This window comes from Lissotriton vulgaris, chromosome 3_1 (genome assembly GCF_964263255.1).
Source record: "Lissotriton vulgaris chromosome 3_1, aLisVul1.2, whole genome shotgun sequence".
Lineage (NCBI taxonomy): Eukaryota > Metazoa > Chordata > Amphibia > Caudata > Salamandridae > Lissotriton > Lissotriton vulgaris.
In genome coordinates, this window is record NC_141689.1 from 1,982,466,448 (window position 1) to 1,982,490,787 (window position 24,340).

Below are 24,340 nucleotides of genomic sequence, written 5' to 3' on the forward strand. Positions count from 1 at the left end.
GCGAGTTTTCTTATCGCTTCGCGGGCATTGATAATAGAGGGAAGTTGTGTTTATGACTGTTTCAATGGAGTTTAAGTCAGGAACGCCTACTTTGCATGTCATTAGCAATATATATCTCTGACATGCTTAGAGATAAAAAAAACGTCCGCTATTGCCAAAAAACCTGACACTAAGGCCTGTTAGCTGCGGCTTGTTAACAGTGTGCTAAAAATATTGCTATATTAGCGGCTGAAAAGTGCCGCTAATGCAGCGATAAAGGGCTTGACATTATGCCCCTTAGTTGCCTGCCAAGTCACCCAAAACTATTTAAATGAGTAGCATTGTTCCACTAGAAAGCAGCTATGTCTTTGAAATAATAATGCAGTTCTTCCAGCCATAGATGACTCTCTGCCAAAATACAATGTCATTGTTGCCACCATCTACAATAGTAAGTAAAAATTAGAGAAATGCAGATCGCAAACATCAGGCAATTTGGAAAGAATATGACTGGAATTCAAGAGAGCTTACCTGCCAATGAAGTCTGATTGGGAAAAAAGTCTTTCAATTTTTCAGACATTTAGGGGCTTATTTACAAGAGCATTGCGCCACAGGAACGTCATATTGACTGACATTCCTGTGGCGCAGATATCTGATATCTTTCATGCAGCTATCTGCGGGAAAGGGGCGTGCAATTGGTGTTGATGTGGTCGTTCCACAGCAACACTCATTGCTGTTTGACGCTGCCCCTGTTTAACAAGGATCTGTAACTCTGAAGCAGCACCAAAAACGCCATGCAAGAGCAGGGGTTAGAATGGAGAAACGAGGAGAAGTATTAGCTTTTTCTATGTGTGCTGCATTGTGCAGCACATATAGAAAGAACAAAACACCATGAATAATTGTTTATGTGTAGGAAGGTGTCCCTTCCCGCACATAAACAATCATTAAATAATGACAGTTCATAACTTCTATGTGTGCTGTATTCTGCAGCACACATAGAAGTAGCAAATTGTCTTTATTGATTGTTTATGTGCAGGAAGGAACACCTTCCAGTACATAAACAATCATTCCCTTCAATGCAGGCACCTTTGCACGGGTGCCTGTATCGGTGAGGGGCAACAAATTTTTGCGTAAGCGCTAGGAAAAACACAAGGATGCATCGCATTGTGACTATGGCTCATCCCTGCATTTTGGAAATATTGGAGCTCAGTGCTGACAAATTTTTTGCAGCTTCTCGCACCAACATTTTCTTGTACATAAGCTCCTAAGTTGTTGTAACTGTGGTACAGTTTCCCAAAATAAGTCCCATGCTAGAAAACAGTTTTTCTAGGACTTAAGGTTTTACATTGGCTGCCTTTTAACAAATGATTGTCCTTAGAGCAGTGTTCTCTTCTTTGCCTGATGGATTCACTCAGTATATCCCCTCCGGAGCATTGCACTCCACCTCCACTTCTCTAGCAGTTTTTCTAGGCTTTAAGCGGGTTTGAATAAGCGGTAAGGACTTAACTTTTTTGACTTCTAAGGCCTGTGAGTTGCGACAGGCTATTTCTAAGCCCATCTCCTATAAAAAACTTAAGACTTGGGGAGATATCACAAGGAAGTGGTGGAGAGGGACTTTAGCCTTCTTGGCTTAATGCTTCTCTCCGCCACTTCAGAAAAGCAAGGCTGCACCAAATTCACAAGGACATGGTGCAGCCTTGCTTTTCCCCCTGTGATGGCGCTAAGTTTCACAACTTAGCACCAACGCAGGCACCCTTGCACAAGAGTGCAAGGGTGTCTGCAAGTAGAGAGATTTGTTTATGTACACAAGGGTGTCCTTTCCTGCACATAAAAAACCTAAAATGGCAGTTTGTAACTTACATGTATTGTGCTTCATGCATCACAAATGTAAGTTACAAAATGACATTTAAAAAAAAAGTTTATATATGTACAGGAAGGGACACTCCTCTACATGAACAAACCATGGCATTTTGCATTTTCCATGTGTGCTGCACAAGGCAGCTGGTCTTAAGTTTGGCATTCGATCCTATTTACGCTGCTCTTCTGAATACAGTGCCCCCCTTGTGAATACACCCACTGAACGCCCCTTTCACGCTAAACACAGCATGAATTGGGGCCTATTCACAAGGCAGCATGAAGCCACGTTAAGTGGCTTAACGCTGCCTTGTGAATAAGGCGAAGCCGCTATCGCCACCACAACGTCACTCAAAGTGACTTTGTGGCGACAATAGGGGCTTTTGAATATGACCATTGTTTTTTCTTTGGGGAAAAGTAGGGGCATATTACCAACAACTAGCGATAATTATCGCTATGTTGGTTAAGCGGCGATTTTTTTATTGCCGAGCTGCGGCGGTTTTTATCCCTTAAAACCTTGCTAATATCATGGTATATCTACTAAGCGATAAAATTCGGCCGAAATGCATGAATATCGCTGAAAAGTCTGCGATATTCATGCATTACTGAGCTAGTGCTCTTAGCCATGTTATCCACCTGCCATTGGATAACATGGCTAAGAACTGCTCAGGGGCAGGTGTTAGCTTTTGGAGATATTCGCGCTTAGCGCGAACATCTCCAAAAGTTGGTAATAGGAGATAGCAATGTTAGCGACTGTTTCCAGTCGCTAACATCTTGGAACGCCCACTTTGCATATCATTAGTGATAAATATCACTGACATGCAAAGCGGGGCCCAAGATGGTCGCTATCTCCTACTAGCTGTCGCTAACTGATGTTAGGGACAGCTAGGTAATAGGGAGATCATTTTATCTCCGTTTTCTTGGCTTTTAAAGCCAAAAAGCGGAGATAAACCCCCTTGATAATATGCCCTGTAGTTCTTCCATTATGGGGCTGAGCACCTGGGATCTCCTGCTAGCACTGGGACACTCTTCGATTTACAAATCTTTCATTCTTTCATTCCTTCATTATTGGACCTGTGCAAATACTTCGTAAAAAGGATACGGGGCATACTGCTGCAAAGCTCTAGCCTTCTGATCACAAACTAAACTTGCATGCGAGTGGTTGACATTGCTCACAAGAGCTCAGAGACATTGGTGCCATTAAGGAGCTAGTCATGGAGAAAGTTTAGTTCCTAGCGCAACATGCCCTGGTGGATAATAGCATTCCAATATTTATCTTGTATTTGAGAACAGGCAACCCTCCAAAACCAGAGAAATTACGTCTGTCTATATTAACTTACTTCTCGGAAGCAGAATACCCTTGTCTGTTATCTTCCTATCTGACAGCAAGTACTCTTCGTGAATAAGTATACTCTGTTTTGAAAATTGTTCTTTGGAAAGGGAAAGCTTTCAGTAAGTCACCAAGAGGCATATTATCAAGAACAGCGTTCAAATTATCGCCGGTTTAGCGACAGAAAACTGCAGCTAAAGAGGCGATAATGGGCTTTATAATATGGCCTGGAAAATTCCAAGAGAAGCCCATGTTCACACCAGAACATGGACTTCTACTGGAATTCTCAAGTGCATAATATCAAGCCGTTCTTAATAATATGCCCCAAATTTCAAGCAGACAGCGCTGGTGCGTACATTTAGGGGCATTTTACCAAGGAGGCGATATGAAATTATCGCCGCTTTTGCAGCCGTTTTCGGCTGAAAAGCGGCGATAATTTAATCGCCTTATCAGCAAAGACACGCTATTGCGAGTTTTGCTGATTTAGCGAGCCTTTCAACAATGCCCAGCTTTGCATCTTCAATGAGATGCAAAGTGGGCGTTCCAGGGCAAAATAATAGGAGAAATGTCGTTAACCGACATTTCTCCTATTATCAAGCTGAAAGCTAACAAGCAGAGCGTTAGGAAAAGTAGAGGTAACCACAGTTAACGCTACTTTCCTAACGCCTGCTTGTGACCTGACCTAGACATTTAATCCAATGGGAGGTGGACTACATGGCTAAAATCACCCTGCCCTATCAACAAGGTTATCGCCATTTTCAATGGAATATCGCTGGAAAACCAGCGATATTCCATTGAAAACAGCGATAATCCCTGCTATTGCTGAGATTTTTATATACAACGCTAACATAGAGAATATCGCCAGCAGTAGCCGGCGATAGATTTTTTCACGCTAACAGCGGTCAGTGATAATTGTCGCTGCCGCTTGGTAATATGCCCCGAAATTCTTTTTGGCAAAGTGTTCAAAGTATCGCCATTAAAATGGTATTTCAATGAAGATTCTTACACTCGGTAATTAACGTCATTGATGTTGTGTAGTTTGATTTACCAGTATAGCCTTCTAAGGATGCATGCTTGCTAGTCGATTCTGTTGAAAAACAGTGTTGCACACAACGGAAATCTTAAATTGCTATGCAATAAAGTGAATTACTATTTTCTTAAGACTTTTAGCTAATTTGCAGTTCTTTAGTAGCAGTATAATACGGGGTATTCAAAGGTGTTTCATTTTTAATCACGATACCCTCCACTTATACTTAAACATGACCTCGAATAAAAGGGTATAATTAGGTAGGGTTATTAGACAGTACTTAAATGTACAGGTAAAGTCTGAAGCTAAAATCTGAAAAAGTATAGTTTATGTCTAAACGTGGAAAGGTTATTTAAATTAAGTTAATGAACACTTCAGTGTAAAAGGTGTTCAAGTGAAACACTTTCTTCGTTAAGATGGAGCCAATTATTGAAAACCTTTAGCATTAACAAAAAAGCAAGAAATGATCCAGGTCTCTGCCAACAAGAACACTGCCGTCCTAAATCAAAGTCATCCTCTTTGTTAAACACTAACTTTCTAAAAAAAAAACACACGCAATAAAACAAAACGATCCTTAAATTAGTTGACACCCATTCCTATCCCATTCCTTTGTGCGGACACATTGAATTGTATTTTTTCATGTACTAACCCCGAAATCATGTTTATGGACGCACAATTAGAAATAATGAGTGACCAGTGCTGTTGCCGGACAATGCACCAATCGAAAGAGTAGGTCTGTGTCAGAAATGAGTCACTGGTTGACTGGAGAGTGAACCCTGGTCAAGAAGCAACCACAATCTTTATCAGGGTAAGGCACAAGCAAACGCCAAATTAACCAGTGCTTACCCCCTGTCAGATTGGCACAGAGCAGTCAGGCTAAACTTAGTGGCAATGTGTGAAGAATTTGTGCAACACTTTAAACGGTAAAACAGTGAAAACACCGCACAAAAAGATCCCACAACAGGATAGAATAATAGAGCTTAATTTATTAAATAAGAGCCAAATGACAAAATTTCAATCAGCAGAACCCGAGTTGTGAACTTTTAAAGAATAAACTGTAAAATAGTGCCAAATACATAAAGTGTCAACTGCGTCTATCTAATTGTGCTGGACCATGTCAAAGTGAAAAGTTCAGTCTGACTTGATGGAATGCGGGTCGGCTACAGTCCTAGATAAGTCCCACTGAAGATTAACCTTCTCAAGTTTTTTGCCAAGAGTCCCGGTTGAATTTGAGAGGGTTGCAGGAAGCAAGGAGAGCATCGCGGGCAGTGGTCAGCGTAGACCGGGTGTCGTGGACGGGCAAGCTGGAGCCTCATGGTGGTGGTCTTCCACAGGAGATCGGTGCTTGCTGTGCAAAGAGATGGGCTGGTGTTGGCAGGTGCTGAATTCAGGTGCAAGCGGCATGGTCTTGGTGCAAAAGGGCCCGTTCATGGTGGTGAAAAGCCCAAAAGATTGATTTCAAGTGATCATGAGCCCCACCCAGGGTACATGACCTGAGAGGCATCACTTAGCGGTCAGGAAATCACTGCAGCTGTGTCTAGGAGTAGGTTGGGGAGCCTTTTATGTCCCTGAGGCTTAGATCAGGAGGTCAGCAGACTAGCCCTCTTAGTCAGTCTGGGGTCCTGGGTTCAAGATGAAGTTGCAGGTCCAGGTCCAGTTCTTCTTCCCCAGGAAAGAGCGCAGCAGGCAGCAGGTCAGCAGAGCAGCAGCACCTTGAGAGCAGAAGAGTAGCATTCCATTTAGCAGCACAGCAGTCATTCTTCCTGGCAGAGTGTGCACAGGTCTAGTAGTGTACTGAAGAGTTGGTGTCTGAGGTGCAGCATTTAAACCCAGTTGTGCCTTTGAAGTGGGGGAGAAGCTTCTAGAGGTTTCCTTTGAATTTTTCTTACATCCTGCCTTCCCTGCTCCAGCTCCACACTACAGTGGGTATACAGCCCTTTGTGTGGAGGCAGGACACATCCTATGTAGGTGTTAGTGGGGCTGGGCCCAGCTCCTCTCTCCCATTCTGCTAGTGATGGCACATCCAGACAAATCTAAGCTCCCTACTGTGTGTGCAGTCTAAGAGGAATGCACAAAGCTCAACTGCCAGCAACAGCCAATCCTGTGACCAGAGACTGGCTAAAGACACTAAATAGCTGAGGCTATAAAATGGCAAGAGCTGCATCCCCCCCCTGGCGTGAGCCTGGAGCCAGGACAGTAATGGAGGCCCTGCGGGCACTTCAAGTGCATGACTTTGAAGTTGCCCCTACTTCAAGGCACCACTGGGTATAAGTACTTGCCCTCATATACCACCACTTCAGTACTCTTTTGGACCTGATAATACTCTGCCATGAAGGATGACTGCTGTGATTCTGGAGGACGCCTCTCTGCTGGACCCTTGCTTTGCTGTGCTGATATACTGCCTACTGCCTTTTTGTATGGGAGAGAAGGACTGTACCTACATCACTTGACCCAATAACCCAGAGTCACTCCAAGGGTTTTGTGGCTGTCCTCCTGACCTGAAGCCTCAGTGACTGTAAAGTCTTTTAACACCTGTAATTGGACTCTTTCAACTATGAGTCTATCCTGCCCAGTGATGCCACCCCAGTCATGGACCTTTGAAAATTGGCCTAAAGTGCTTGCCAGAGCCAAAGCATCTTCAATGATGAGCGGTGCATCCCCGCAAAGAACCAATTCATTCCTTGGCTGAGCGGTGCATCTCCTACTAAAACTGATGCATCATAGCTACTGAATGGATTGGACCCATCACAAGAGACTTACATCGCTGCCGCCTGCGTCTTAAGACCAACCCATTGCCTTCAGAATGCGCCTCGTACCCTCAACACCAAACTGCGCATTGAAATCCCTGTTGACAGGATCCTCGATGTCGGTGCAACAGGACTTTGCAGTGCAGCCTTGTCGCATCTCAGAACCAATGTATTGCCTCTGCTGTGTGACAACGCCCCACAACCTAGATTTAAGGTACTTTGTTCAGTGAACCAAACTGGGTTCCTGTAGCAGGCCCTTGCTCCACCACAGTCAGCCTGAACTTGTGACTTTGTCCGGCACTACAAGATATCCCCAATAAAGATTTTTGCTTCATGGTGCTATTTTTCACTATAAACTAAAAATAGCAATATCTTCAGTTCTACTAATTGGATTGTTATTGTTTTAGTCTTGTTTTATAAAAATCTGAGTTATCTTTCTTACTTAGTGTGGAATCATTTTGCGTGGTGTTTTTACTATTTTACGGTTTGAAGTGTTGCATAAACATTTGTGCAACACTCTGTGCCTCTTTTCTCTTCGCCTCTTTCTTCTCGTTTGCCTCTTTTCCCCTTTGTCCTTCTGGCTCCCTCTTTCTGCGCTCCCCGGCTCTGCTGTCCCCACAATCCATTCCCCCGTGTGTCACTCACGCTCCCGACTCCCAGCTGATCACCCTCCCCAACCCCTACTTAATGGTGGCCGCTACACAGCAAGAATAGCAAGACCTCTGACCTTCCTGGTCAGTGTCACTGCTCTCACCCTGCGCAGCTCCACTGTTAAGAGACTGCCCTTGAGCTTGAGGTCCTTGCCAGATAGGTGCTCAAGATCCTCCTCCAACAGCAGGCTTCTGCCTGCAGGTTTCTGCCTGCTTCTCGTCCCTGGTGGTCTAGTGGAAGAGCACCCTGCTCTACTGCTACTCCGCTCTGTTCTGTGTCCTCTGGTCTCTTTTCCCTTTTTGCCTCTTTTCTCTTTACCTCTTTTTGTCTTTCTACCTTGTTTCTCTTTGCCTCTTTTTTCTTTTTTTGCCTTTTTTCTCTTTGCCTCTTTTTCACTTTCTTCCTCTTTCTCTTTGCCCCTTTCTTCACTTTATTCTCTTTTCCCTTTTGCTCTTCTCACTTACTCTTCCCGTGATGTACGCCACTGCTGCCCCCATGACCGCTCCACTCTAGCATGACATTCCCACCTCCCAGCTGATTACCCTCCCCAACCCCTCCTAATGTCAGCTGCTGAGCCGCCGCTCAGTGGGTGTGCACAATGGGCCTGCTGCACGCAAGCCCATCTGTGCCCGTCCACGACCCGACTGCGACCAGCGCCAGGGACCACACCTCTAAAACCCTACCACTCTTCATGGTCCCAACCCTGGATGCAATAACAACTGCCAGCTCTTGACAATGATCAATACCCAAGGGCTGATCTCCTGCCAACACTGCTTGCTGCACCTTCAACCACCTCCCGACCCCAAAAGCAATCACCAACCCAACGGACACCAGTGCACCCAAACCACTGAACTGCATCCTCCTCTACCTGCCCTCCCTACACAGACACACCACAGAAATCTGGAACCTTCTCAACCCTCATACGCCCAACATCGCCTTCATGACAGAGACATGAACATATGCCAATCTAGAACTGACCTTGCAACTGCCATACCCGATGCATACAAGATGCTGAGGAAAGACCTCCCCCCTGCCCAGGAGGAGGCCTCAACATCATCCTCGAAAGCTCCCTCTGCATGACAACCACCAACTCGGATGATGCCTCGCCCCCCTGCCCACCCATGGAGCAAATCCACTTCCAGAATCCACACCAACCCCAGAATGATGTACCGCAGAACCCTCAGCTACAGACCATTCGGTCTCTGCATGCAGTTCACGAATGCCATCGCCAGTCTCATCGCACCCCATGCCCATGCCTTCACAGACTACATACTACTTGGAGACCTAAACTTACACCTAGACAATCACCACAACCCTAACACCTCTGCCCTCCTAGAGAACCTCACTTACATAGGACTGATCAACTTGTCTAAACCCCCACTCACTCAGCAGGGCGCACACTCAACCCAGTCTTCGCAGAAGGAAACAGAATTTTCTTTAGCCACACCATGGAACAGCTCTGGACTGACCACCACTGCATCCGTTTCTCTTTTTGAAAACCCACTGCTCACAAGCACGCACACTGCACACCATGCAGTATCTGAAACAAAGTCTCAGAAGAACACCTCACCTCTGCCCTCACCTGCACTCCATCCCTTACTATGACAGACGCTAACACAATGGCAAGCAACCTCCACTGATGTATCACCAACTGTGCCAACACACTTCCAGAAGAGCACAAGACGAACAAATAAGGAAGCATCCTGGTTCACCGCAGGTCTCCAGGAATCAAAGCACTCGTGATGACATCTGGAAAAGATGTGGAGAAACAGAAACGCGTACCACCTACAAAACAGCCACCATAGCACACCACCAACTCTTCAAATCCATAAAGAAGAATTTCCTCCAAAACAGAATCCTCTCCAATGCCCACAACATCCCCCCTCGGCAACAGACTCAGCTCCTTCTTTCACCTCAAGACGATACACAAAAACTTCGACAACCAAGACCTCTGCACCACCCCAACCCCCAACCCCAGTGATGGACTGGCTGAAGCACTTAACAGCTCTCAAAGGACAACCTCTCATCATCGAATCAGTGAAATTGCTAGGTGTAACTCTGGACAGTAACCTAAAGGTGCAGAAGCATATCAGCGCTTCCACAAAAGTAGCTAACTTCCAGATGAAGACCCTGCAAAAAATGAAATCCTTCCTGACAGCCTACGATTTCAAACAAGCAGTTCAAGCCCTTGCAATCCCAAGAGTGGAATATGGGGCTGTAACCTTATGCGGCCTCCCAAGTTCGTCGAGAGCCCCGCTAAAAGCCGCTATCAGCTCAGCTGCAAGACTCATCATGGGTTCAAAGGGAACTTCTCACATCTCTCCAGGGTAAACAGACATAATATCGAATCCAAAATATAGACTGGACATAATATCGAGGAAAAATTATAGACTAGACAAAATATCGACCAGACATAATATAGACTACAAAAATATCGAGTTATATCGATATTAATAGCCAAAATATCGAATCAAAAATATAGACTAGACATAATATCGACTAGATACAATATAGACAAAAGAAAATGGAAAATAAGGTAAGTTTTTACTAATTTTTAATAATTGTGCAATATAAATCTGTAGCGGGTATTGGGTTTATAGGGGAATAGGGTGGGAAGTAATTTAAATATAATTAATTAATTATGTAATTATTAATAATAATTGTAAAATAATTAATAATAGGTAATTAAATAAAAAAATAATTGGTAATTAATAATAACTGATTAATTGATAAATAATTAATTTATAGTAAATTAGTTTCAGTAGCGGGTTGTGGGTTTATAGGGGAATAGGGTGGGAAGTAAATCAATAATTAATTATTTAATTAAGTAAATTAATTAAATTGTTTAATTAATTAATAATTGTCCATAACATTACAATTAATTGGTAAATACAAGTTATTGGTATAGGAAATTAAATTTACTTGGTACTGATATTTCTATAAATAATAATTAATTATGAAGTTTTGTCTTTTTTACTGTTGCACTCACTGGAGTGGGAATAGTAATTTTTACCCCTACGCTATCCAACGCTTTCCCTACTGTAGCACCCACTGGAGTGGGAATAGTAATTTTAACCCCTACGCTATCCAACGCTTTCCCTCGTGTAGCACCCACTGGAGTGGGAATAGTAATTTTAACTGCTACGCTATCCAACGCTTTCGCTACTGTTGCACCCACTGGAGTGGGATTAGTAATCTTTACCCCTACGCTATCCAGCGCTTTCCCTATTGTTGCACCCACTGGAGTGGGAATAGTAATTTTAACCCCTACGCTATCCAACGCTTTCCCTACTGTTGCACCCACTGGAGTGGGATTAGTAATCTTTACCCCTGATCTGTAGCGGGTAGTGGGTTTATAGGGGAATAGGGTGGGAAGTAATTTAAATGTAAATAATTAATTATGTAATTATTAATAATAATTGTAAAATAATAATAGGTAATTAAATAAAAAATAATTGGTAATTAATAATAACTGATTAATTGATAAATAATTAATTTATACTAAATTAGTTTCAGTAGCGGGTTGTGGGTTTATAGGGGAATAGGATGGGAAGTAAATCAATAATTAATTATTTAATTAAGTAAATTAATTAAATTGTTTAATTAATTAATAATTGTCCATGAAATTAAAATTAATTGGTAAATACAAGTTATTGGTATAGGAAATTAAATTTACTTGGTACTGATATTTTTATAAATAATAATTAATTATGAAGTTTTGCCTTTTTTACTGTTGCACTCACTGGAGTGGGAATAGTAATATTTACCCCTACGCTATCCAACGCTTTCCCTACTGTAGCACCCACTGGAGTGGGAATAGTAATTTTAACCCCTACACTATCCAACGCTTTCCCTACAGTTGCACCCACTGGAGTGGGAATAGTAATTTTAACCCCTACACTATCCAACGCTTTCCCTACTGTTGCACCCACTGGAGTGGGAATAGTAATTTTAACCCCTACGCTTTCCAACGCTTTCCCTACTGTAGCACCCACTGGAGTGGGAATATTAATTTTTGCCCCAGCGCTATCCAACGCTTTCGCTACTGTTGCACCCACTGGAGTGGGATTAGTAATCTTTACCCCTACGCTATCCAGCGCTTTCCCTACTGTTGCACCCACTGGAGTGGGAATAGTAATTGTAACCCCTACGCTATCCAGCGCTTTCCCTACTGTTGCACCCACTGGAGTGGGAATAGTAATTTTAACCCCTACGCTATCCAATGCTTTCCCTACTGTTGCACCCACTGGAGTGGGAATAGTAATTTTAACCCCTACGCTATCCATCGCTTTCCCTACTGTAGCACCCACTGGAGTGGGAATAGTAATTTTAACCCCTACGCTATCCAATGCTTTCCCTACTGTTGTACCCACTGGAGTGGGAATAGTAATCTTCATCCCTACGCTATCCAGCGCTTTCCCTACTGTTGCACCCACTGGAGTGGGAATAGTAATTTTAACCCCTACGCTATCCAACGCTTTCCCTACTGTTGCACCCACTGGAGTGGGAATAGTAATTTTAACCCCTACGCTTTCCAACGCTTTCCCTACTGTAGCACCCACTGGAGTGGGAATATTAATTTTTGCCCCAGCGCTATCCAACGCTTTCGCTACTGTTGCACCCACTGGAGTGGGATTAGTAATCTTTACCCCTACGCTATCCAGCGCTTTCCCTACTGTTGCACCCACTGGAGTGGGAATAGTAATTGTAACCCCTACGCTATCCAGCGCTTTCCCTACTGTTGCACCCACTGGAGTGGGAATAGTAATTTTTACCCCTACGCTATCCAACACTTTCCCTACTGTTGCACCCACTGGAGTGGGAATAGTAATTTTTACCCATACGCTATCCAGCGCTTTCCCTACTGTTGCACCCACTGGAGTGGGAATAGTAAATTTTACCCCTACGCTATCCAACGCTTTAGCTATTGTAGAATTCACTACAGTTGTTACAATAAATTTTAACCATTTTGCTATGCTACGGTAAAATTATTATATATGTTTATTTAATAATATTTTTTTTATATAAATGTATATGTATTACTTTTTTATATTTTTTTAATTTACAATAAATATTTATTAATATAACATTAATTTAATCATTTTAAGTAAGTTTATAATAAATATATTTATTATTACATTAGTTTTAACTTAATTTAAAGACATTTAAAAAAATATATATTTTTACAGTCTATATTTTAGTAACTCGATATTTTAGAGTCGATATTTTAGTACTTACCTGTTTAAAGATAGCCAGTCGATATTTTGTCCATCGATATTTTATCAACGATATTATGGTACTCGATATTTTTGAGGTCGATAATATTTCAGTGATCCCTCTCCAGACCTTAGAGCCCTCAACTGGCTACCGTTTGAAGCTAGAATTCATCTGAAAATAGCTTGTATGATGCACAAAGCCCTACACCACAATTCCCTGCACTACCTAGCTCAGAAACTGGTGCTCTCTGCAGGCAATAGAGCTTCCGGAGTGCCAATACTCTTCTACTGAAACCACAATAATTTGCCAAGAAAAAAACCTATAACCGATCCTTCTCTGGTATGGCTCCCAGGATCTGGAACGCTCTGCCCACTGAAACAAGATTGAAACCTTCCACCGCCTCCTTCAAAAAAGAGGTGAAAGCGTTTCTCATGGCTAAATTTATGTGAATTTACTGACTTATTACTGTATTTAAATTACTAGTTCTGTTTTTGAGCACCATATTTATTTCTTTTTTTCGCCAGTTTTTACATCTCTGAGTATGGTATTTCTGACTTACTTATAACTGTGTTTGCTATCTCTACTCTTGTTTTCCACATCTGACATGTAAAGCGCTCTGATACTCGCAAGGGTCTTGTACAAACCCTTCAAATAAATAAATAGATAGGGGCTTGTATATATGCCTCTGAATATTAAAAATAATTCAACTAAGATATGAAGCAGGCATTGATTGCCCTAATATGTCTGACAAAATATGTTTTGGAAAAGCTGTTCACCAACAAGTGGACCCTGGGAACACCCTTCTTCAAGCTACTCACCAGAAGACTGCAAACCATTCAGAATTTGGCAGGTAGACTCATCCTCTACTTCCCATGCAGAAGTCACATCACATCACACTTCAGGAAGGTCCAGTGGCTCCTTATTCACAACTACACTCCTTTCAAACTATTCACTCACAAGTTTAAGGATCTACATAATTTAGGCATACCCATCTGAACATCTCCTTCAACCAACCACCCAGACACTCGTGCTCCAGAGCACTGCTACTCCAGGCTCGGACAGAACTAGATCTGGAGGCCGGGCTTTCGCTTACATCGCTACTAAAGTGTGGAATAACCTCCCACTACACTTCAGAGCCCCCATCTCTCTTCTTGAATGCAGCAAGAAGCTGAAGACCTCACAATTCACTTACGTACCCTGCCCTAGGAATGGCTAGACACACACTCCTTTTCAATGGCAGGATAATGTCATAGGTGATAGTGCTCTTTACAAATGCTACTGCTGAGATTTTTATATACAACGCTAACATGGAGAATATCGCCAGCAGTAGCCGGCGATAGATTTTCTTACGCTAACAGCGGTCAGTGATAATTGTCGCTGCCACTTGTTAATATGCCCCGAAATTCTTTTTGGCAAAGTGTTCATAGTATCGACATTAAAATGGTATTTCAATGAAGATTCTTACTTTCGGTAATTTTAAAATCTAACGTCATTGATGTTGGTGTAGTTTGAATTACCAGTATAGCCTTCTAAGGATGCATGCTTGCGAGTCGATTCTGTTGAAAAACAGTGTTGCAGACTACAGAAATCTTAAATTGCTATGCAATAAAGTGAATGACTATTTTCTTAAGACTTTTAGCTAATTTGCAGTTCTTTAGTAGCAGTATAATACGATGTATTCGAAGGTGTTTCATTTTTAATCACTCTACCCTCCACTTATACTTAAACATGACCTCAAATAAAAGGGTATAATTAGGTAGGGTTATTAGACAGTACCTAAATGTACAGGTAAAGTCTGAAGCTAAAATCAGTAAATCTGAAAAAGTACAGTTTATGTCTAAACGTGGAAAGGTTATTTAAATTAAGTTAATGAACACTTTAGTGTAAAAGGTGTTCGAGTGAAATGCTTTCTTCGTTAAGCTGCAGCCAATTATTGAAAACCTTTAGCATTAACAAAAAAGCAAGCAATGATCCTCGTCTCTGCCAACAAGAACACTGCCGTCCTAAATCAAAGTCATCCTCTTTGTTAAACACTAACTTTCTAAAAAAAAACACACGCAATAACACGAAACGATACTTAAATTAGTTGACACCCATTCCTATCCCATTCCTTTGTGCGGACACATTGAATTGTATTTTTTCATGTACTAACCCAGAAACCATGTTTATGGACGCACAATTAGAAATAATGAGTGACCAGTGCTGTTGCAGGACAAACAAAGCACCAATCGAAAGAGTAGGTCTGTGTCAGAAATGTGTTACTGGTTGACTGGAGTGTGAACCCTGGTCAAGCAGTGACCACAATCTTTATCAGGGTAAGGCACAAGCAAACCCCAAATTAACCAGTGCTTACCCCCTGTCAGATTGGCACAAAGCAGTCAGGCTTAACTTAGTGGCAATGTGCGAAGAATTTGTGCTACACTTTAAACAGTAAAACAGTGAAAACAGCGCACAAAAAGATCCCACAACAGGATAGAATAATAGAGCTTAATTTATTAAATAAGAGCCAAATGACAAAATTTCAATCAGCAGAACCCGAGTCATGAACTTTTAAAGAATAAACTGTAAAATAGTGCCAAATACATAAAGTGTCAACTGCGTCTATCTAATTGCGCTGGACCAGGTCAAAGTGAAAAGTTCAGGCTGACTTGATGGAATGCGGGTCGGATACAGTCCTAGATAAGTCCCACTGAAGATTAACCTTCTCAAGTTTGGTGCAAAGAGTCCCGGTTGAATTTGAGAGGGTTGCAGGAAGCAAGGAGAGCATCGTGGGCAGTGGTCAGCATAGACCGGGTGTTGTGTACGGGCGAGCTGGAGCCTCATGGTGGTGGTCTTCCACAGGAGATCGGTGCTTGCTGTGCAAAGAGATGGGCTGGTGTTGGCAGGTGCTGAATTCAGGTGCAAGCGGCATGGTCTTGGTGCAAAAGGGCCCGTTCATGGTTGTGAAATGCCCAAAAGATTGATTTCAAGTGATCATGAGCCCCACCCAGGGTACATGACCTGAGTGGCATCACTTAGCGGTCAAGAAATCACTGCAGCTGTGTCTAGGAGCTGGTTGGGGAGCCTTTTATGTCCCTGAGGCTTAGATCAGGAGGTCAGCAGAGTAGCCCTCTCAGTCAGTCTGGGGTCCTGGGTTCAAGATGAAGTTGCAGGTCCAGGTCCAGTTCTTCTTCCCCAGGAAAGAGCGCAGCATGAAGCAGGTCAGCAGAGCAGCAGCACCTTGAGAGCAGAAGAGTAGCATCCCATTTAGCAGCACTGCAGTCGTTCTTCCTGGCAGAGTGTGCACAGGTCTAGTAGTGTACTGAAGAGTTGGTGTCTGAGGTGCAGAATTTAAACCCAGTTGTGTCTTTCAAGTGAATGAGAAAAAAATATGCGATGTCTTAAAAAAATAGCCTTATAGCACTAATTTTATATTTCTCGCTAACCGGCCAGTCTTCCTCATTACAAGTTCAGATTTAATCAGGACAAGAGCACTAATCAGCAAGACCATGCCATTCTTGGGAAAAAGCTTTGGTGCAGAACCAATTCAGAGAAAACAACAGGTCATTCTCTTGACCTTTGTGTCGAAATTGATTGCATATATATACATGTTTTTGTCCACAAAATAACTATATACGAGAGGAGGTATCCTCACATTGACCCGGTTCTAATGGAAGAGCATGGCTGCAAAAAGCGAAATAAGTTGTCACTTGTGGTGGAAGGTTGAATTTCATATGCTCATTTTGTGGATACATATTCAGGCGTTTCACTGTAGAATTTTTCTTTGTTAGAACAACTTATTAAAAGGATGCAGATAGTGTGTTCAAAATATCTGTCCTTTGATTCCTATTGTTTATGACATGTTTACTGATTGAGACATCCACGAGGGTCTAAGATCATGTGCCTTGGAAATAGGAAATGAGGCCTCCTATATCAAAGATAGGCAAGGGTTAGAAGTTTATGAAGTGTGTGTCAATACATCACAGTGGTATTTTGAATTGGATGTTAAAGTTACTTCCGGTATTTTGATTCTGTTCAAATCAACCTCTGATTGATGGGCTTGAGTACAGTTCAATGTGCATATTAGGGCAATACATTTGTAGGTCTTGATGTTTAAAAAACAAAAACATATATATATATATATATATATATATATATATATATATATATATATATATATATATATATATATATAAAGGTCCACAGTTTGCCCCAAGAGCGAGGTGCACTCACATTTGGCGTTTGTCGGGTCAGGGAAAGTCGCAAGCGTGCCCATGCCTGCAGCGACCTGACATGTTTCTGGCTCCGCCCTTCCTCAGAGGTTTGTGCTGCCGCTCAGAAATGCCACCACGTGACTTTCCAACATATATCCTTTAATCACACATCAAACTCAGGTGAGTAAATACGCAATGAATCCTGGTATTGGAAGTCCATATAACACCCCAGTGGGCTGGTCAGCATTTCATGAGTAAATAAAGTTTATGAATCGCTGGCACACTGCTGACATCTTCCCTCATTCTGCCTCTCGCCTTTTTGTTCCGCCGTGTCCTCCAAGAACAGCCGCGGAGCCGCTCGCTATGCGGCGGTGCACCTCCCGGCCGGGCCGGCCGTATACATAAAGGTCCACAGTTTGCCCCAAGAGCGAGGTGCACTCACATTTGGCGTTTGTCGGGTCAGGGAAAGTCGCAAGCGTGCCCATGCCTGCAGCGACCTGACATGTTTCGGGCTCCGCCCTTCCTCAGAGGTTTGTGCTGCCGCTCAGAAATGCCACCACGTGACTTTCCAACATATATCCTTTAATCACACATCAAACTCAGGTGAGTAAATACGCAATGAATCCTGGTAGTGGAAGTCCATATAACACCCCAGTGGGCTGGTCAGCATTTCATGAGTAAATAAAGTTTATGAATCGCTGGCACACTGCTGACATCTTCCCTCATTCTGCCTCTCACCTTTTTGTTCCGCCGTGTCCTCCAAGAACAGCCGCGGAGCCGCTCGCTATGCGGCGGTGCACCTCCCGGCCGGGCCGGCCGTATACATAAAGGTCCACAGTTTGCCCCAAGAGCGAGGTGCACTCACATTTGGCGTTTGTCGGGTCAGGGAAAGTCGCAAGCGTGCCCATGCCTGCAGCGACCTGACATGTTTCGGGCTCCGCCCTTCCTCAGAGGTTTGTGCTGCCGCTCAGAAATGCCACCACGTGACTTTCCAACATATATCCTTTAATCACACATCAAACTCAGGTGAGTAAATACGCAATGAATCCTGGTATTGGAAGTCCATATAACACCCCAGTGGGCTGGTCAGCATTTCATGAGTAAATAAAGTTTATGAATCGCTGGCACACTGCTGACATCTTCCCTCATTCTGCCTCTCGCCTTTTTGTTCCGCCGTGTCCTCCAAGAACAGCCGCGGAGCCGCTCGCTATGCGGCGGTGCACCTCCCGGCCGGGCCGGCCGTATACATAAAGGTCCACAGTTTGCCCCAAGAGCGAGGTGCACTCACATTTGGCGTTTGTCGGGTCAGGGAAAGTCGCAAGCGTGCCCATGCCTGCAGCGACCTGACATGTTTCAGGCTCCGCCCTTCCTCAGAGGTTTGTGCTGCCGCTCAGAAATGCCACCACGTGACTTTCCAACATATATCCTTTAATCACACATCAAACTCAGGTGAGTAAATACGCAATGAATCCTGGTATTGGAAGTCCATATAACACCCCAGTGGGCTGGTCAGCATTTCATGAGTAAATAAAGTTTATGAATCGCTGGCACACTGCTGACATCTTCCCTCATTCTGCCTCTCGCCTTTTTGTTCCGCCGTGTCCTCCAAGAACAGCTGCGGAGCCGCTCGCTATGCGGCGGTGCACCTCCCGGCCGGGCCGGCCGTATACATAAAGGTCCACAGTTTGCCCCAAGAGCGAGGTGCACTCACATTTGGCGTTTGTCGGGTCAGGGAAAGTCGCAAGCGTGCCCATGCCTGCAGCGACCTGACATGTTTCGGGCTCCGCCCTTCCTCAGAGGTTTGTGCTGCCGCTCAGAAATGCCACCACGTGACTTTCCAACATATATCCTTTAATCACACATCAAACTCAGGTGAGTAAATACGCAATGAATCCTGGTATTGGAAGTCCGTATAACACCCCAGTGGGCTGGTCAGCATTTCATGAGTAAATAAAGTTTATGAATCGCTGGCACACTGCTGACATCTTCCCTCATTCTGCCTCTCGCCTTTTTGTTCCGCCGTGTCCTCCAAGAACAGCCGCGGAGCCGCTCGCTATGCGGCGGTGCACCTCCCGGCCGGGCCGGCCGTATACATAAAGGTCCACAGTTTGCCCCAAGAGCGAGGTGCACTCACATTTGGCGTTTGTCGGGTCAGGGAAAGTCGCAAGCGTGCCCATGCCTGCAGCGACCTGACATGTTTCGGGCTCCGCCCTTCCTCAGAGGTTTGTGCTGCCGCTCAGAAATGCCACCACGTGACTTTCCAACATATATCCTTTAATCACACATCAAACTCAGGTGAGTAAATACGCAATGAATCCTGGTATTGGAAGTCCATATAACACCCCAGTGGGCTGGTCAGCATTTCATGAGTAAATAAAGTTTATGAATCGCTGGCACACTGCTGACATCTTCCCTCATTCTGCCTCTCGCCTTTTTGTTCCGCCGTGTCCTCCAAGAACAGCCGCGGAGCCGCTCGCTATGCGGCGGTGCACCTCCCGGCCGGGCCGGCCGTATACATAAAGGTCCACAGTTTGCCCCAAGAGCGAGGTGCACTCACATTTGGCGTTTGTCGGGTCAGGGAAAGTCGCAAGCGTGCTCATGCCTGCAGCGACCTGACATGTTTCGGGCTCCGAGCTTCCTCAGAGGTTTGTGCTGCCGCTCAGAAATGCCACCACGTGACTTTCCAACATATATCCTTTAATCACACATCAAACTCAGGTGAGTAAATACGCAATGAATCCTGGTATTGGAAGTCCATATAACACCCCAGTGGGCTGGTAAGCATTTCATGAGTAAATAAAGTTTATGAATCGCTGGCACACTGCTGACATCTTCCCTCATTCTGCCTCTCGCCTTTTTGTTCCGCCGTGTCCTCCAAGAACAGCCGCGGAGCCGCTCGCTATGCGGCGGTGCACCTCCCGGCCGGCCGTATACATAAAGGTCCACAGTTTGCCCCAAGAGCGAGGTGCACTCACATTTGGCGTTTGTAGGGTCAGGGAAAGTCGCAAGCGTGCCCATGCCTGCAGCGACCTGACATGTTTCGGGCTCCGCCCTTCCTCAGAGGTTTGTGCTGCCGCTCAGAAATGCCACCACGTGACTTTCCAACATATATCCTTTAATCACACATCAAACTCAGGTGAGTAAATACACAATGAATCCTGGTATTGGAAGTCCATATAACACCCCAGTGGGCTGGTCAGCATTTCATGAGTAAATAAAGTTTATGAATCGCTGGCACACTGCTGACATCTTCCCTCATTCTGCCTCTCGCCTTTTTGTTCCGCCGTGTCCTCCAAGAACAGCCGCGGAGCCGCTCGCTATGCGGCGGTGCACCTCCCGGCCGGGCCGGCCGTATACATAAAGGTCCACAGTTTGCCCCAAGAGCGAGGTGCACTCACATTTGGCGTTTGTCAGGTCAGGGAAAGTCGCAAGCGTGCCCATGCCTGCAGCGACCTGACATGTTTCGGGCTCCGCCCTTCCTCAGAGGTTTGTGCTGCCGCTCAGAAATGCCACCACGTGACTTTCCAACATATATCCTTTAATCACACATCAAACTCAGGTGAGTAAATACGCAATGAATCCTGGTATTGGAAGTCCATATAACACCCCAGTGGGCTGGTCAGCATTTCATGAGTAAATAAAGTTTATGAATCGCTGGCACACTGCTGACATCTTCCCTCATTCTGCCTCTCGCCTTTTTGTTCCGCCGTGTCCTCCAAGAACAGCCGCGGAGCCGCTCGCTATGCGGCGGTGCACCTCCCGGCCGGGCCGGCCGTATACATAAAGGTCCACAGTTTGCCCCAAGAGCGAGGTGCACTCACATTTGGCGTTTGTCGGGTCAGGCAAAGTCGCAAGCGTGCCCATGCCTGCAGCGACCTGACATGTTTCGGGCTCCGCCCTTCCTCAGAGGTTTGTGCTGCCGCTCAGAAATGCCACCACGTGACTTTCCAACATATATCCTTTAATCACACATCAAACTCAGGTGAGAAAATACGCAATGAATCCTGGTATTGGAAGTCCATATAACACCCCAGTGGGCTGGTCAGCATTTCATGAGTAAATAAAGTTTATGAATCGCTGGCACACTGCTGACATCTTCCCTCATTCTGCCTCTCGCCTTTTTGTTCCGCCGTGTCCTCCAAGAACAGCCGCGGAGCCGCTCGCTATGCGGCGGTGCACCTCCCGGCCGGGCCGGCCGTATACATAAAGGTCCACAGTTTGCCCCAAGAGCGAGGTGCACTCACATTTGGCGTTTGTCGGGTCAGGGAAAGTCGCAAGCGTGCCCATGCCTGCAGCGACCTGACATGTTTCGGGCTCCGCCCTTCCTCAGAGGTTTGTCCTGCCGCTCAGAAATGCCACCACGTGACTTTCCAACATATATCCTTTAATCACACATCAAACTCAGGTGAGTAAATACGCAATGAATCCTGGTATTGGAAGTCCATATAACACCCCAGTGGGCTGGTCAGCATTTCATGAGTAAATAAAGTTTATGAATCGCTGGCACACTGCTGACATCTTCCCTCATTCTGCCTCTCGCCTTTTTGTTCCGCCGTGTCCTCCAAGAACAGCCGCGGAGCCGCTCGCTATGCGGCGGTGCACCTCCCGGCCGGGCCGGCCGTATACATAAAGGTCCACAGTTTGCCCCAAGAGCGAGGTGCACTCACATTTGGCGTTTGTCGGGTCAGGGAAAGTCGCAAGCGTGCCCATGCCTGCAGCGACCTGACATGTTTCGGGCTCCGCCCTTCCTCAGAGGTTTGTGCTGCCGCTTAGAAATGCCACCACGTGACTTTCCAACATATATCCTTTAATCACACATCAAACTCAGGTGAGTAAATACGCAATGAATCCTGGTATTGGAAGTCCATATAACACCCCAGTGGGCTGGTCAGCATTTCATGAGTAAATAAAGTTTATGAATCGCTGGCACACTGCTGACATCTTCCCTCATTCTGCCTCTCGCCTTTTTGTTCCGCCGTGTCCTCCAAGAACAGCCGCGGAGCCGCTCGCTATGCGGCGGTGCACCTCCCGGCCGGGCCGGCCGTATACATAAAGGTCCACAGTTTGCCCCAAGAGCGAGGTGCACTCACATTTGGCGTTTGTCAGGTCAGGGAAAGTCGCAAGCGTGCCCATGCCTGCAGCGACCTGACATGTTTCGGGCTCCGCCCTTCCTCAGAGGTTTGTGCTGCCGCTCAGAAATGCCACCACGTGACTTTCCAACATATATCCTTTAATCACACATCAAACTCAGGTGAGTAAATACGCAATGAATCCTGGTATTGGAAGTCCATATAACACCCCAGTGGGCTGGTCAGCATTTCATGAGTAAATAAAGTTTATGAATCGCTGGCACACTGCTGACATCTTCCCTCATTCTGCCTCTCGCCTTTTTGTTCCGCCGTGTCCTCCAAGAACAGCCGCGGAGCCGCTCGCTATGCGGCGGTGCACCTCCCGGCCGGGCCGGCCGTATACATAAAGGTCCACAGTTTGCCCCAAGAGCGAGGTGCACTCACATTTGGCGTTTGTCGGGTCAGGGAAAGTCGCAAGCGTGCCCATGCCTGCAGCGACCTGACATGTTTCGGGCTCCGCCCTTCCTCAGAGGTTTGTGCTGCCGCTCAGAAATGCCACCACGTGACTTTCCAACATATATCCTTTAATCACACATCAAACTCAGGTGAGTAAATACGCAATGAATCCTGGTATTGGAAGTCCATATAACACCCCAGTGGGCTGGTCAGCATTTCATGAGTAAATAAAGTTTATGAATCGCTGGCACACTGCTGACATCTTCCCTCATTCTGCCTCTCACCTTTTTGTTCCGCCGTGTCCTCCAAGAACAGCCGCGGAGCCGCTCGCTATGCGGCGGTGCACCTCCCGGCCGGGCCGGCCGTATACATAAAGGTCCACAGTTTGCCCCAAGAGCGAGGTGCACTCACATTTGGCGTTTGCCAGGTCAGGGAAAGTCGCAAGCGTGCCCATGCCTGCAGCGACCTGACATGTTTCGGGCTCCGCCCTTCCTCAGAGGTTTGTGCTGCCGCTCAGAAATGCCACCACGTGACTTTCCAACATATATCCTTTAATCACACATCAAACTCAGGTGAGTAAATACGCAATGAATCCTGGTATTGGAAGTCCATATAACACCCCAGTGGGCTGGTCAGCATTTCATGAGTAAATAAAGTTTATGAATCGCTGGCACACTGCTGACATCTTCCCTCATTCTGCCTCTCGCCTTTTTGTTCCGCCGTGTCCTCCAAGAACAGCCGCGGACCCGCTCGCTATGCGGCGGTGCACCTCCCGGCCGGGCCGGCCGTATACATAAAGGTCCACAGTTTGCCCCAAGAGCGAGGTGCACTCACATTTGGCGTTTGTCGGGTCAGGGAAAGTCGCAAGCGTGCCCATGCCTGCAGCGACCTGACATGTTTCGGGCTCCGCCCTTCCTCAGAGGTTTGTGCTGCCGCTCAGAAATGCCACCACGTGACTTTCCAACATATATCCTTTAATCACACATCAAACTCAGGTGAGTAAATACGCAATGAATCCTGGTATTGGAAGTCCATATAACACCCCAGTGGGCTGGTCAGCATTTCATGAGTAAATAAAGTTTATGAATCGCTGGCACACTGCTGACATCTTCCCTCATTCTGCCTCTCGCCTTTTTTGTTCCGCCGTGTCCTCCAAGAACAGCCGCGGAGCCGCTCGCTATGCGGCGGTGCACCTCCCGGCCGGGCCGGCCGTATCCATAAAGGTCCACAGTTTGCCCCAAGAGCGAGGTGCACTCACATTTGGCGTTTGTCGGGTCAGGGAAAGTCACAAGCGTGCCCATGCCTGCAGCGACCTGACATGTTTCGGGCTCCGCCCTTCCTCAGAGGTTTGTGCTGCCGCTCAGAAATGCCACCACGTGACTTTCCAACATATATCCTTTAATCACACATCAAACTCAGGTGAGTAAATACGCAATGAATCCTGGTATTGGAAGTCCATATAACACCCCAGTGGGCTGGTCAGCATTTCATGAGTAAATAAAGTTTATGAATCGCTGGCACACTGCTGACATCTTCCCTCATTCTGCCTCTCGCCTTTTTGTTCCGCCGTGTCCTCCAAGAACTGCCGCGGACCCGCTCGCTATGCGGCGGTGCACCTCCCGGCCGGGCCGGCCGTATACATAAAGGTCCACAGTTTGCCCCAAGAGCGAGGTGCACTCACATTTGGCGTTTGTCGGGTCAGGGAAAGTCGCAAGCGTGCCCATGCCTGCAGCGACCTGACATGTTTCGGGCTCCGCCCTTCCTCAGAGGTTTGTGCTGCCGCTCAGAAATGCCACCACGTGACTTTCCAACATATATCC